Here is a 16,561-nt window from a genome sequence, read left to right on the forward strand (position 1 = left end):
TTTTCTAGTATGTATAGAGTTTAATGTTTTTAATTTTAACACCATAGTCATGCACAGATGGGGGAAGCTTATTGTCACTTCTATATGCAGTGTGCAGCCTATGAAAGTGCTTTCTGTACTTCTAAATGAATTTCCTGAAGCTGGAAGATCTGGTCAGAAAAAAAAGCACACTATGCCTAAGTCTCTAATTGCATTTGATGGGAGGCTACATGAGAAGCAATAAACACAGTGTGCTCACAAACCTGACTGCTTTCAAACTATTCATGTCTTCACAGTCATTTATTTTTGTTTTTGTTTTTGTAAAATTGTGTAATGGCTTATTCTTTGGGCTCTGAGTGTAGATGCTGTTTGACAAATGCAACATGCAATAAGATGTGAATTTTGAGAGGATGAAATTAACCTGCATGTCCTGCTGCAGTACTGTCCCCTATCCCATCTGTTGTAGACATAGTTGTAGCTTTGATAATCTTGATTGACCATAATACAAATTGGTGTTGCTTCTGTTATTAATCATCCTTCAGCAACTTTAAGTGAAGGACATTTCATCTTGACTGATATGACATTAAAATTTAAGGGGACATAAGCTAATACAACTCCAGTACTTAAACTGCATAAAAATGCAATTCTATGGAAAGTAAGCTTCATGACAGTATATCAGAACTGTTTCTCTATGTTTTCAAGGTGATTTTTTATAGTTCACAAATATTTCTTAGGTGACTTTACATAATTACACTAAAACATACTGGGAATTGGATGCTGAAGAAGACCACATAAAAATGTAAATATCAAGATATAGATATAAAAAATCACTGATTTTCCACAGAGTAAATTAAACAAACAGTATAAGTAAAAATAATTGGATTGGGAATTCATGGATGTGTACGATTACTGTTAAGAGTATCTTCACTTGATAACATCATTTTATCAATAATTAAAACTGAAATAAGCTGGAGAGGCAGGATACCAAACTCTCAGACATAACTGGACAAGTAGAAATGTATAGAATTCCTCACTTTACTAATCCAAGTTGTTGGTTTCTGGCTCTGTACTTCCTTTTCACTTAAATTCAAAACTTCCTTAACATAGTCCATATTGGGTTTGATGTCTCACTTTTGATGACCTATTGATCTGTGGTGGACAAAATCCCTTTTCATCTGAGAGTCTTTTTCATCCATTTGATTGGTGTAATTGTCAGCCTTACCAAGGTCAAAGGCCTGTTGATAGATAAAATCAGCATTTATATAGAATCCTTGGGAGGTCAGTATCTTTATCTTCCAGCAAAGGGGAAATAAGTCAGGGTTTACTTATAGCCCTTTTCTCCTTGTTTTTTGTTTTTTTTTTTTTCCTTTCTTTCTTAGACTGTAAATGGTCCAGATTGTTAAATGGATTTGGTAATGAAAAAAAAAAAGGAGAATAGATGTCAACCACATAGCATTTTAAGGGTCTGTAGATCTGCTGTGGAGTTTCAGATTACTATAAAGATAGGAACTACACATACTATGATTAGACATGTCTTTTGTGTTCTTTTCTGAGGTTTTGGTGTTTTTATCCATTTTTAGTATGTGGGAGCTTTTGGTGTCTAAAGCTTTTTGTGTCTTTTGGTGTCTACAAAACATGATAAACTAATCTGGACGTGGAAGTAATTTTTGTTTTGGTTTTAACTTGGTATTAATATTGTCATTTTCAGCTGCTTAGATGAAGAGTCCTGTGTAATCATAAGTTGCTATATTTTAAGCCAGGGCACCTCTGGTTTTTCAAGCATATCTATTTACCTTTTCTATACAGAGGCAAGAACGATTTAATTAACTCTGCATCATTCTTGCTGCATGACTAGTGTAAGCCTTAAACATCTTCAACGGCCTTGGATTAACAGAGACAAAGCTACAATTGAAAAGTCGTAGAAAGTTGACAGTGAAGTGCTGACTAATGTGTTCTTGGGAAGGTTCCTCAAACTCCAGGCATGTTGCTAGTTGGACAGACATTTAATTTTTTCTACATACTTTCAGTGATCTACAGTGTATTTAAGGATATATTTATCATATTCTTTCCAGAGTAGGATACACATTTCAGGAGGAAATTTTCTCTCTGAGAATTATTCTTGTTTCAGTTTAGAGAGATCCAACAATGAAACTTGTATGAGTTTGTGTGACAGGTAGTTCTTTAATACTTTCCCAGGCAGACAGCAGAATAAGTAGAGACAAGGTATTGCAATTAAATATTGTATTTCTGAATAGAAATGTAATATTCTGTAGAGAACAGGAAATACTGTGAGAACAGGAACTGTATTTTCAAGAGTGTAAAAGCAGTATAAATGCTTTATTTTTACTTAATATGGTCTTTTAAATAAATCTCTAGATTGCACTAACTTTGCCTGTGAGTCCATGCAGTGTTTTGTTTTTCTTTTTATTACATCCTTGCACTGAAAACTCATGTGGAAACAAGTAACCAATGAACCACAGGTCCTTTCTGATCTAACTTAGTTTCTCAAGATAGATCTCCCCCTTTTAGTGGGAATGATGAGCTATCTTCTTTTACCACTTATGCCTATGCTTGCGTATATTAAAATAAATAGTTAAGTGCAGACTGTTTAAACAATTTTGTCATAAATGCAGTATTATCTAAGTCTTGAACATAAAAAATCTTCTTCATTTTAAAGTCATTTTAACTACATTGATCAGAAAAAAAGTTAAAACATGGTTTGCAAAAGCATGCAGAACTTTGAGATGCATATATTATACCCCTTGATGCAACTAGTCTTCAGACTTTTAAAGTCATATTTATGATAGATTGCATCACTCATAGTAGGTCATACTGACAGTATGTTTTATCAGCCATGTCTTAACACGTGACACTAATAGTATCACTTGTTAAAAAATTCAGCAAGAGAAATTTATTGCTGATATATGTTTGCTGGTGAATGTAATGCAGAGGCTTCTTAAGGTTTCAAATGCATCCATTACCCAAATAAGCAAATTAGGTACTGTAAGTGGTATATAAATATGTTATATCTCTGAAGAATGAATCTGGTTTATACTAGCTTTAAGGGAATACTTTTAGTCAGGACATATTCTGGAGCAGTGGAAGAAGCAGTAAGTATAATGAAAATTATCAAACTGAAAATGTTTTTGAAATACCCATTGGTGGCTTCTCAGATGTTCTTATTTATTTATTTATTTCTTACCATCTCTGCACAGCAAATTTCATTTACTACCTCTCTCATTTTCGCATCTCCCTAATGATATCTGCCTACTATTGATAATTAATCCAGATAATGACACTCCTGGATATGATGCCACATCTCTGGACATTGAAGTGTGGCCAACATGCCATTAAAATCCCATTAAAGCTTTATTCAGCAGTCCCAAACTAAAAATAAACACTGATGGTACATATGAGAGAATACTTATTACATTGACCTTGCAGTGCGTCTTCCAGAACTGTATTCCAAAGGACTTTCTTGAGGCAATCTGAAACAATATTTTATTTATTTTTATTCCAGGGAAAACATGAGTTCTTTTTTACTTATCAGATTTTGTCTTCAGCTTTTGATCTGCTTCCCAACAAAAGCAGAGCATGCTTTCACACTGCAGAGAGTACCAGAGTACCTCTGGTACTTGGTACAAACTCCTCTGTGGGTAATATTTATGAGTGCAGGATGTCCTTCCTTTCTGGTCAGATTTCAACTTTCAGAACTACAGTTATATGTCTCACTCTAATTTCAGCTCCTTTACTTATTCCCTTAACCTCTTATCACAATCTCTTCTTTTTCTTTTCCCACATTTTTTTTTAACTGTATCTTTTCAAAATCTTTCTCATCATTTAGCCTCCTTCTTCCAGAGCATTGCTTTGAAGTCATACCTGGTTTCTTATGCTCCATTCTTACAGACAGGCTTGTCATTTTTTTACAACCATTATCGTTTCTTTCAGTCTTTTTCCATCCCACTCCTTCCAATTCTTTGTACTCTTTAATGCTTTCTGGAATCATGATACCATCTAACCATCCGATAACTAATTTCTGATCATTACCTTTTTTTTTTATTATTATTTCTTAGAAGCTGCAAGGAAAGGAGTAGTGTTTTACCTCAATAGTTTCCTAAAGAAGAATCCTGATTTAGGCAAAACCTTAACTCAGGGCAATAGTGCATTCTTATATAGAAAGTGGCATGTAGTTAGTTTAAATTTGGCCAGAAAAACTGAGTGAAATAGACTGGATTACAATTCAAGGATTATTAGTGCTATGAAACTTGGCAGAGATTTTCCTTTAATGGGAGAAACAGTACTGAATATCAAATAATTAATCACAAGGACAATTATGTGCAAATGTAATACAGCGCTAACCTTCCAAGAATGTAAAGAAGTTCCCAAAGAGAGAAATATTTGAATAGATGTAATTATACAACTGACTTCCTTGCTTTTTAAGTACCTTTATTAAATATATTTTTGAGTAAAAATAGATTATTAACTAAAAAAATTCCATCATCTTTCTTTTTTCATGCATTCTGAAGCAATGGTACTGTAGCTCACATGGACAATCAATTTGTTTGCTTCATATGTAGTGAGTGATAGTTTGTCTTTTAGTTCAGACTAGCTCAATGTGCAAAATATGTCTTTAAATTTTGTTGTAGCATACTTAGCTTTATGAAAAGCACCTCAGTAGTAGATGTAAAAATAAAATAGAAGGAGTTAGGGGAGATTGATCCGATTAATTGGAATAAATTTGGGGGTTTTATGTGGAATAACAGCAGGTTGATAAACAGCATCATCTAGACCATGACTTTGTGTGACACAGTGATCTAGATATACTTCTGTCATGAAATTTCCCAATTCACAATAAAATTCTTGACTATACCACCTATTTATCTCAGCAAATAAGGGCATTTAGACAGTGCTCTTTCGCTTATTTCACTTACTACACTGGTTTCTGATATTCACAGATCTGGATTGAGATTTGGAAGACTCCAAGGCAGTGAAATTAGAAGATGCAAGAGAGGGAAAGAATATTAGTTGATTTGTTTTGTCTTTTTGTGTGGATATATAATCTAAACAAACATGTTGCTTCTTAATTTTATTTGTTTTGTGTTTTAACAGGATTTTTTAAAGTAAAAAATAGAGGAAGATTTGAATATTATTATGTATCGGTTTGGCCCAGTTCAGCCTAGTTCTGTGACAGGGGGCAAATGTCCCCATGGCCCCATGCCCCTGGAAAGGGGTAAGAAGGGTAGGGAAAAAGACAGGGAGGTGGGCCTAGATGAGGAAAACAGCAGCAATGATCTAAGGGAAAAAAATTTACTAAATACAGTAAAGGAATGTGAGATAATACAATATAATACAATGTGATTGGAATTGAAGCTAATAAAGAAAACAAGAGAGAGAGAGAATTTCTGAAACTGGAGTCCTTACTCTAATGCTGTAGGCAAGATGGCCAGGAAGCAAAGAAAGCAAAGAGACAGTCTCATGACTCCCAGCCAGTTTTATCTTTCCCTCCAAACAGAAAATGGAAACAGAAAAATGAAGTCTTCTGGAAGTTGTAGTTCACTCTTCTCTTCTGAGACACTCATAAAAACTTAAAAATTAACCTGATTAATAGTTTTTGTAGATGAGATAAGGAGTATAATTTTACAAAAAAAAAAAAAAAAAAAGTGAACAGATCAGAAATACATTATATATCTGCTGAACTTTAGTCCAACAAGTTGATCAGTCTTCAAAAAAATAGTGGTGTGAAGTTGTGAAAACTCCAAGTGTATACTAAACACTAATTCAGTTCTTTTTATTTTGTTGTTAATTACCCAAAGGAAAAATAAAAAAGAAAAAATAAAACTTCTTAATAAATTCTTCTGATAACACCCACTGAATAATTTATATTTATTCTCAGAATCTGTTACGTCAGCTTAGAATGCCAGAAGATATTTGTTAATGCTTCACTGATCTCCAATTGTGAAAATTACAGTAATATAAGAATCTGAGTGAAAGCCCTTGTGTGCCTAATAAGGAAAATTAAGTTTTGGAATGTCTAAAATACTGGGTTTGTTCTATGTGGTGCAGATTGATTGATTACATGTTATAACTGCTTGACAAAGTGATGATAAAGATACATCAGTGAATTATACAAATAATTTTGAATTTAGAGCCCTTAAATCAGGTGAGTTGAATCCTTATAGTAACTCCACTTCATTTTCATTCTACTTCATAGAGATTTGTATAGCAAGTTATCTTCCAAATGAAAAAATAATCTGCTGATCTTTCCACACAAAACAAAACAAAACAAAATCAAAGTGAAAAATAGGCTGCCACCCTGCATTCCTGTAAGTGGATAAGAATGGATAAGACAGTAAAACAAACAAACAAACAAAAAACAACTACAAAACAAGTCAAAAGGCTGTAAGGAATTAACATAGCTAGCTGATGTTCTTGTATTTTTTGTAAAATATTTCACCTGCTTTGCAGGTTTAATCAGGAATGAAATGTGAAGTATCCCTACAAGAATGTTGCACTGTAATTGGAAAAAGGGGGGAAAAAATCTCATGACCTTCTGTAAGTACAGCCCTAAAAATAATTTCAAAAGAATATAACATTGTTTTTTTTTTTTTTAATTCTATCTGTTCCAGTTGATACATATACAAAACCCATGTGAAACCTGTAGATAAAACATAAAATATTCTGCTGTAAATGCTAAAGACATACCACATTTTAAAGTGAATTCTAATAATTGTACTTCCATAATTCACCTTCTGATGAATATATATTCATATATATGAACTTCTGAATATATTAATTGTTGCTTTAAATCTAGTAATAGGGCAAGAAAATGCTCATATTCATATTTCTAAGTGCAGCATGGGCATGGATAAAATTAATATTTAGGAATAAAATAGTTACTCATCTTTCATATTTAATAGATTCATTTATCACAAGGTAATGATTACTGCAAAATATTTCTATTAACATCCACTCAAATGTTTAAATGAAGTCATATATTTTTTTTTCCATATTTTATTTCCATTAACTTGTCAGGCAGTTAGCTGTTAGGGAGCATTTAAGAAGGAGCTCAAGCAGAAGTGAATATTGAAAAAAGGAGCACTGAAATTTTAGACACTGGGACTGTATCCACACGCAAATCAAAAATATCCAGTGGTGAAAGATCTGTTGACCAAGAAATACATGAAGATTAATTTGATATACACTGTTCATGTTGTATGGGAACTGTTGAACCATGGACTGAACCACTGATTAATCACCTATGGCAAGCACTGAGTCAGCCATGGGAGCACAGGTGAAGGCAATTAACCTGTGTGACCGGAAGGAGTGGAGCCTGGCTCCACCTCTCCTAGGCCTCATTTAAGGGCTGACTGCCACTGAGGAAGGATTTCTTTCTGGAGATTGCTCTCTTTGGTGGTGTGTGGTTTTTTTGTTTGTTTGTTTGTTTGTTTTGTTTGTTTATTTTTTACTGTGAGCCTAGGGTTTGATGGGAGACGGGTGAGTATTTATTTTTGATTATCTTTTTCTACTGCGATAATCTTTATAGTTATGTAACCTGTAAAATGCCTACCTAACCATGCCACTCTGCTAATTGTATATTTGTTGGTTGTACAATGTTTATCAGAGATAGCCTTTGTATATTTAAGAAAATCAAATTCTTAAGGACACATATCAAATGGTAAGAAGTGATTTATGATATGAAAGGTTTGCTGTGTAATATGCATATGGGACTTAAGAACACTTTGCTGTTGGGGATGGTACATCTCTAGAACGCTTTTTGCCTGTGTGTGAGTTTTCAATAGCATTTGAGTTCAGATTCAAAACTCCAGGCTAGCCTAATGCAGAAGAAGTATTAAAAGAAAGGTACAAAAGGGTATGTAGCTGGTGCTTTAAGATCTATCAGGATCTGTAACTTTGTCTTTCAACTTTGCTTCTGATACAAGAAATTGCTGCACCTAGTGTCTTCACTTATCCACTGTGCTTTACTCTGTTATTTGTGTTCCTAGCTGAAGAATTTATTCAGATGCCAGTTTTTGTAGTTTCACCTTCTAGTAACAGTCTACCCCAGGTAAACTGTTTTAGTTTTAAAACAAAACAAATTAAAACAAAATGGTGCTTGCCCATTTGTTTAAAGAGATTTCTGCAAGGCTATGTGTGTGGCTTTATATACAGGAACAGAGATTTAACGTGGAGGGAGATGGTTCTAGATAAAACATCAAACAGTTCAGCATCAGTCCTTGTTTACTTATGGTTACATATTTCAGGTGGAGGAAAACGATGCCTTTGAGAATGAAAAAACACCCAAGTATTAGTAATGTGAAGCATAAGCTGGAAAGAAAAGAACTATTTTAAAAAAAGATCAAGAAGATGGGGATGCCAATGCTTAGATGTTTTTGATAAAGGACAGAAATGACCAGTGGATGAAAAAATTTAAAGAATAAAAGTGTTTTCCAAATATGTATCTTAAATACAATGGAGAGAATAGCATAGAAATAAGACTATGAGTAGTCCTCTAAATGTTATTTTGCGGCTGGATGCAGAAACAGCAGTACAATGGGTTAAAAAGGTTAGTCTATGTACTAGCAAAAACAGCAGTACTAGTAAAAAAAAAAAAAAAAAAAGTAGCAGAAAGCCACCTGGGCATTTTCAAATGTGCTCTGTCACACAATTGTGATAGGTTTAATTTTTTGGGTAGGTATTCCTCTTTCATGGGAAATTCTGGACTGGTTGATAGAATGTATGGATTTTTGTTATACATTTTTCCTTTTTTTTTTTTTTGACCCATTAGAATATCTTTCTTTCTAATGACATTAATCTATTAATATTTGTGATGTGATGAAAATCTATGTATACAGTATAAGGAAAACTCAAGGCTATGATGTTTTCTTGACAAATTCATGTCAGCTCTTACTCATCTTTTTATTACAAATTATCTATTTCATTATTTTTTCCAGTATTCTGAAAACCCAACTGGTCTACACTACTTCAGTTTTTCATCTCAAATCTTTTTTTTAACATAGTCTCTATGGCTAGGAGTCAGACTGTAAATTTAGGCAACAGATTTAATATATGAATGTTGCTGTCAGAGATTAGAGTAATGCTGCCTCCATTTTAACTTGAATTTCTAACTTCTTGTTACTCCTTCAGTTATGTTAATAGTTTGATTCCTCTTGGTATTCGTAGTGAAGGCTGAAGATAAAAGGACGTTAGACACCTGCAGTTTGTGTTGTCATTTGCAGAACAACCTGCAGAAATTCCTTTCCAATGGAGCAAAACCCTATCCAGTAGAGGATACATTTAGGTTTACAAAAATACATGAAGTGTTCTTACAGAATGAATTTATTTTCATGTTGCTGGTTAGGGTTAAAAAATATTCTTAGTATTTTGTCGGGATCTGTATATTCACTTTGCTATCAGGCAGGAAGCCCTTTATGCCTCTCTTAATCTGCCAGCTCTAGCTGTGCCTCTGTGGAAGTAAGCAGTAGCCTTCAACTTATGGGGGAACCTGAGGAATTTGGTTTCTTAAGACAACTGGACCAGTTGCCTCTATCACATAATCTTTGAAACATTCTGCACCTTCCCAATGTTTGAAAACAGCTTAGAAAAAAAAAAAAAACTAAAAGAAAATGAACTGTTCATCTCTTTTAAGGTCAACCAAATTACACAGTGTTCAACTTGGCCTGTCAGGGCATTCTGTCAGAACTGTATGATACCTCTCTGTACTAATAAGCATGTATTTGTCAGGTGCTTAAAATGACAGAAGGAGAATGGAAGATGATTTCAAACTCAATTAAAACCTTTTCTGCATGACCCATGCACTCTTTTGTTTTGCCATCATTCTTGTGAAATTGGAATAATTAGATGTCAATTACAGTGTGTAGGAGTTGACAGATGAAATATCTCACTTGAGAAGGTGAGTTTGTCCAAGACTAAGAGCAAAAGTGTAACTAGAATTTTACACACTGGAAAAAAAGCACACAGCAATGAAAAGTTATGTGACAGTTTCCTGTCATCTTTGCTCCAATGCAAATCATAAGCAACTTCACAGAAACAGACTGTATGTCCTCTTCCCCAACAGAGCACTGAGCTGTAGGTAAAGAGTATTGTTTGTTTCTCTTTTTTTTTTCCAAGCTGCTCACATTGCATTAGCATTGGAAACATTATTTACATTCTCTCTTATATACATGTATAGTGGCATGCAGGGATGCGTATTCTCTAAATCATTTGAGTAGAGACAATTAGACAGAAGTTACAATGAAATTCATCAATGTGGAGATGAGTACAACTCTGGATTCACTGGAAAGGCTAACAAATTCCCTGGCAGCATTATAGAGTTTGCCAAGAGCTTATTTCTGGGGAAAAAATAAATTAAAAAAATTACTGGTATACTGATAAAGTAAATTGAATGTTTTAGTGAGAATTTGAGAAGCCAAAAACTTCTTCAATTATTAATTTAATTAGCATATTATTATGCCAACATTTTTAATTTAATTGGAGGGAAAATGTGTAAGGATTTCAGGAGCGATCGTAAGTTATGGCCCTAAAATTTCTCACACACAAAATCTGTCTTGTGGTCCACTAAGAAGCTCAGCTGAAATTAAGCAGGCAGTGATAGTGTGAGTAGGGAAAGAAATCGGGGAGCAGCTGAGGGAACTTAATGCTCCCCTTAAAATCTCTCCAGTGTGTGGAGGATCAGACTTGCCTGTAGAAAGTGTTTGTCTTTTCTGGGTGCGTGGCTGGAAATCTCATTTAGGTACTAGTTAAGGTTAAGTGCTTGAATTGTACAAAAGGTGTTTCCCGCAGATTGGCTTTTAATTCACAGATGAAAAAGCATCTCTTCAACTCAGTTTGGGTTGGCTGGAAAATGGGAAGGAAAAAGAAATAAACACAGCAACAGTGACAACAAAGAGTAACACATGACAAAGACTAAGCAAAATCCTCATTTTGTGAGCACTTATGTGTTGTGAATACATTCGCAGTCAGTGCAACAAGGCCTCAAATCATTTCTGATGCTTTGAAGAAAAACAATATTGACTTCAGAACTACAGTGAACTATGAAGCTTTATGTTTTAATCAGATTAAGAGAAATCTTCATCAGGTTTCCTAACTGTGCTGAGGTTCCACTTTAGTGATATAAGCTCTATCTGCTTTAAAGGAATTTAGCAGAGCTATGAGATGTGGAGTGTCTGAATTTGGAAGACTGAAGTTCTGAAACTAGCTGGGGAAAAGATCAAGACTCTTTTTCGCCATGATGGTGCAATGTACTGCTGTTGCAAGCAGAGAGGAAAAATTGCTGTCCAAAGTAATGAGAATAGTAGCTAGATGCTGCATGAGGGGCAGTCTTTCTGCTACTGGTTATGCTCCACAGAAGCATTCACAGGACGTGAAATCACACAGTTGGAATATGGAACCAAGCATCCCCCTCATACAAGGGGCGTTCTGTGAATGTGTTCCTTTTCTGACTGCATTGCCTCTCTGTTCTCATCCAACTTTCCTGAAATGAATGAGGAAGGCTTAAGAATGCCACTGAAAAAATATGGGGCATGTGGCTGTTGGTGATTTGTGTGAGGTTAGGGTCTGTATTTGTAAGCATGAAGTTGCAAGCAAGAGATTATGAGATTTTTAGATATGGGTTCTTCACCTCATCTGTCAAGCTAATGAAGTCATTCTGTGATAGCTGCAAGAAGCCACCTCAAAGAAGAATCCTCTCATATGAGAGTATATGTATTGGGCCAGCCACAAGAAGTAATGCCTCCTATTTTATTAGGTTGGCCCAGGGTGTCAGAGGCAGATGGTGGTGGTGTAGCAGGAAACATTGAACCTGCCTGTCAATATTTGTTTATGTTTTGTGACAGATAGCAGCGGAGGGGCTCCTTCAGCAGCTGTTATTTCCCTAATACCATGAATGTGGTTGCCATTTCTTTCCCTCTGCTACTTATAAATTTCATCTTTCTATGCTCTTCTTGTTCTGCAAGTGTTTGTATTTGTACAGATGCAAGCATGTCTTCTATATGTACTCTTTTATGTTTTAGTGCTGCATGGGGGAATACCATAATAGCTCGACTGTCATGACTGTCTTGCTTATCCAACTGTGTGAGCTGTAATCCCTCATCTGAAAAAGATGGCAAATGTGATACTATTTTTTGTGTAGTTTTGTCTTTGAAAGAAAAATTTCACCACATGACAACATTCTTAATGGTATTTTGTAGAGAACAGTTGATGTTGCACCATCAAACCTTTAAAATGAAAGTACTTTGTCCATACTGTAGTACATAAAATGTAATATTAACATATTTTGTAGGTACAAAGGTACAAATGAGTTTCTAAAACATTCCTCATTGTAACCTGCAGATTTTTTTACTTAAATATATTGTGAAGAGTTTTCTTTCACTCCTATTACAAATAGAGGTATTTTCTCCACAAAAATTTATATGCTACCAGAGGAAATTGGTACTAAGCTTAGTTATGTTAATGTAATACTTATGTCCCTGAGTTTATTTATACAACCACAAACTGTTGACCAGAAACTTAAGAGTATCATACACTTAAGCAGTTAAAAACTAAGTGCTCTGTTTGTAACCATAGCTTCTCAAACGTTCATCTCTAGTATGTTTTACAATAGCTTTCATTATGATATGTAAATGTTGTGCCTAATTTAACTCCATTCTGCATGTACCCAATTTTTTCTGTATGTTGATCTTTCCCTATCTGCAGGAGGCACCTGACTTAAAAGCGCATACAGACTAATGACTTCAGTCTTGAAGATTTTTATTTGCCCTCATACTGTAAGGAATTTAGGCACAATCCAATTTATGCATGATCTGCTGAAGGTAGGTTTGAAGGTATGATGTTTTTGCAAATGTGTTATTCTGAATGTTATTTATTTTCTTTCGGAAAGACATGACCTGCGTTTCTGTCAGGAACACAAATTAAATTGATTTGCCAGAAGGGATTGGGAGAGGCAAGAATTTAGTCATGTATTGCTAACAAACTGTCTATAACATTTCTATCATCATTAAATGCAGCAAACCATCAAATGACATTAAAGATAATTATAGAGTGAAGAATTTCTCCCTTCCCCCCACAAAACAGTGTCATGTGTTCATATATGCACTAGAGGGCAATGCGACTATTACAGTTTTGGCAGGGGATATTCCAAAATGTCTGTCTCCTCTGCAACGTTTTGGTAAACTTTTGTAAGATATATAAAACATATATTAGATTAAAGTATGCCTGAGTGGGGTTGTTCTAGAGATATTTCAAATGTACCTGTTTCTTAAAAGCTCTGAATTGCTAGCAGCTCTTACCCTGCTTTATGGAGTGGCTTGTGTAATGAATTTTACAGATAAAAAAATAAAAGAAAAAACATGGAGTAAAGTCTTTAATTTTCTTCCATGCCTTGGGGGGGGGGGAGGAATAATTCAGAATCATTGTGAATAAGCTGGTAGATATATTACCTTACATTTAAACAGAACTATCTAGTGTGTGAGAAGTAAAAAATGCATTCCAATTGTTGTAGACATCCAGCCTGGAATATCAAGCAGAGGTATTTATGGTAATTAAGATAAACAGGTTGCCAGGCCAATTTGTTGCTGCTATTCACTTTCACAGTACTCTCAGCACTTAGAGGCTCTGAGTCTGCAGTGCGATGCTAATACCTAAGCTCGTTACTGATGGCACATGAGCTCTTGAGGATGTGTGACTAAAGGGAAGCTAGGTCCATTCTGACTTTGGATGGTTTTCTGGGGAAATCAGTAGAATACAGAGAAGCAGTAGAACTTGACTTTTCCGCACCCTGCAGCTCTGCTCCCCACACTCAGGTGTCTGCTTGCAAAGCTTAAAAGAATAAATTTATAAATATAAGGCGCCAGAAATAAAAACATCCTTTCATTCTCTTTCCTGCAGTGACAAGAGATATATATTCTAGATTCTAGACAGAGCTGCCTTGGAGATAAATCATCTGATTTCAACATCTCAGTGGTAGATAATAGATTCCCCTCAGAACCACATAATTAAAAAATGACATTTCTGCTAGTGTGCCAGCTCAGCATTGCCATTGCCCCAGGATTCTGGGGATACAGAGGCCCTGCAAGGCACAACAAAACAAATCTTAAGTTATTAAGGGGGACAGTGTAAGGTTGTTTTAACAAAGATAAAGATCCTTTAGGGTGTGGGGGGGACAAAGTATGTTCCTCTTTGCTGCATTTTTGAAAGGGGATAAGATTAAGGAAATTGATTTACTAAAAGTACACTGAATGAGAGGAAGCATATGCAGAATAGCAATCAAAATTAAGATTTTAGTTTACTTTAGAGTCTAGATAGCAAGGATTTAGCATGAATCTGGAACGCTCAAGTGAAGGACTTGTGATGGGATCTTCCCTGTACAATCTTCTGTTTGTGGGTAGTGACTACCATTGCTGTCCTTTAACTATCAAGAAAGCAGTAATTTTCTTGTAGCTAAACTTAGGTGTTTTTTTTTTTTAGTACTCATAAGGCATAAAATTCACCATAAATGTGATCCATTGTGGGTGTATTAGTATTTCCTGAATATAATTGGCCTGACAGCTTCTCCTAGTAATAGTTAACCTGAAGTTCTGGACTTTCAGGTTGATTGGTGCCTGGTGTCCTCAGATTCATAAGGCTCACGTGGGTTTCAGGAGTTAAAAAAAAAAAAAAATCTGTGATTCTAGCTTAAACAATAAACAGTAAGATGTCAATGAAGTTTAAAAAACTTGCTGCAGAGCAAGTTGGCACGCTCAATGGGAGCTCTGAGAGAATGATTGCAACTTCATGTGTGCATAGGCTAAGGATTGAAGTAAACTGGAGACCCTTAAGCATTATAAGGCAGTCTGCAGTCATAAGGCAGAGCACTCTGACTGTGGTGTTTTGCTTGAGCAAGTTTAGAGTGAACAAGCAAAGATAAAGCTAGAATCTCCTTGTACCTGCTTTGTGCACTTTAAACCTTTTCTCCTCTAACAAAGCCATTTCTGCATTTCTTGCATGGCATTTGAAATGAAAAGAAGCCAAGAAAAGGAATGTTGTCAGTGGTTTTTGTCACTGCAATTTTAAATGTTGGTAACAATTGGCATTCACTACTGAGTATATTGCTAGCATAAACTGCTGAATTGTCATCACTGTTATTACTGACATCTGTCTAGAGCTTCTCATCTTGAGAAATTATACTGAGTAGATCTACTCTATAGCCTAACAAAAGGCCTGACTCTGCTCTCCATTCTACTTCTGAGGAATGCTGTTATGAGCAGCCCCAGGGGGGACTCCTTCCTCAGTAAAAGCAGCAGAGGGGTGACAATTAAAATGAAACTAGTTTGCAGTGTGATGAATGTGATCAACAGTTCATTTTCCTCTGAAATAACAGCCTCTCCTGGGCCTGAATTTTGTCATTTCTGAGGCAAGTACAACAACAATATAATGTTCCAGAATTTCAGTAGTATGTGGGTAGTTATTTTATACAGATTAAGTCTAGTGCAAGGAAGGAATGAGGATTTCCTTTATCTGCTGGGAATTCAAATGGGTAATTTTAAGCAAGAAGTATTTAATCCAACTTGAACAAAAGCCAGGTTCCCTATCCCTATGATATTTAGAAATTGGAATAATGAGTTGTAGAACACTAGAGATGCCCTTCTAACAACAAAGGGAAAACTGTGGGGCTAACTTCATGATAATATCTTGGGTGACCATTGCCCTGAAACACAGTAGCTAATGCTGAGGTATTCAAGTGTGTGTATATATATACACGTATGTACACACATACATACATGTCTATATACATAAACCTTGTTTCTGCAGGTAGCAATGAACAGAATTCTAAGTTTCTTGTGATCTGAAGCTTCTTGAATCTAATAATCTGTAACCAGTTAGAGATATAGACAGGAGCATAAAATGTGAAAGAGGGAGAACTCACAACCACTGTGACTGAAAAAGACAAAGGGAGTTAGTGAGAAGAGGACTGTGGGGAGGAAGATGATGATAAATAATATTACTGTATATTACCAGTTTTAGGATAGGTAATGGAATGATTACTGGGAACCTAAGGATTGGGAGACTGGTGAAAAAGGAGGTGGGAAGATTTCCAAAAGGCCAGGGGCTTCAATTAATAATGGAAAACCTTAAGAGTTCATCAAGGAAGTTATTTATTCCCACACTTGCCACTTGTGATTTCTAATAGAGATATGGGGGGAAGGAAGTATTTGCGTAAGAGGAAAGGAAGAGGTAATGGAGCTGATCAGGAATGGATCAGAAGAAGAAAGCTAATCAATTGCAATTAATGACAGATGTGAAAGCTTTAAAGTCATGTGGGAGCTTTCTCAGAGCTGAAAGCATCTGAGGAACCTCCAGCTAGATAGCAACAAAAGAAAACTTGCTGCTAACCTGTGAGCTGGATCAGACTAAATCGTGAATATGGAGAAGAATTTAGAAAAGCAATTCAGCAAACCTTAATAATACTCCCTAAAAAGCACTTGTGTGCCCTGATGCTAATGCTATACTTTAAGAGTGATGACAAAACAAGTCAAAAACAAAGTGAATCACCTCTTCTGAGTGTTCTTAGGCACTCATTTTCTTTTTT

General features: G+C 35.3%; 1 long non-coding RNA gene across 1 annotated transcript in view; it reads left to right on the forward strand.

Moving 5' to 3' along the window:
• LOC107053527 overlaps positions 1 to 16,561 on the forward strand; it is a 210,855-nt gene that overhangs the window by 159,364 nt on the left and 34,930 nt on the right. Inside the window, exon 5 of the long non-coding RNA XR_001466852.4 lies at positions 12,691 to 12,806. This is a non-coding gene — a long non-coding RNA (uncharacterized LOC107053527). The remainder of the gene's footprint in view (positions 1 to 12,690; positions 12,807 to 16,561) is intronic.

This window comes from Gallus gallus, chromosome 5 (assembly GCF_016699485.2).
Source record: "Gallus gallus isolate bGalGal1 chromosome 5, bGalGal1.mat.broiler.GRCg7b, whole genome shotgun sequence".
Taxonomy (NCBI): domain Eukaryota; kingdom Metazoa; phylum Chordata; class Aves; order Galliformes; family Phasianidae; genus Gallus; species Gallus gallus.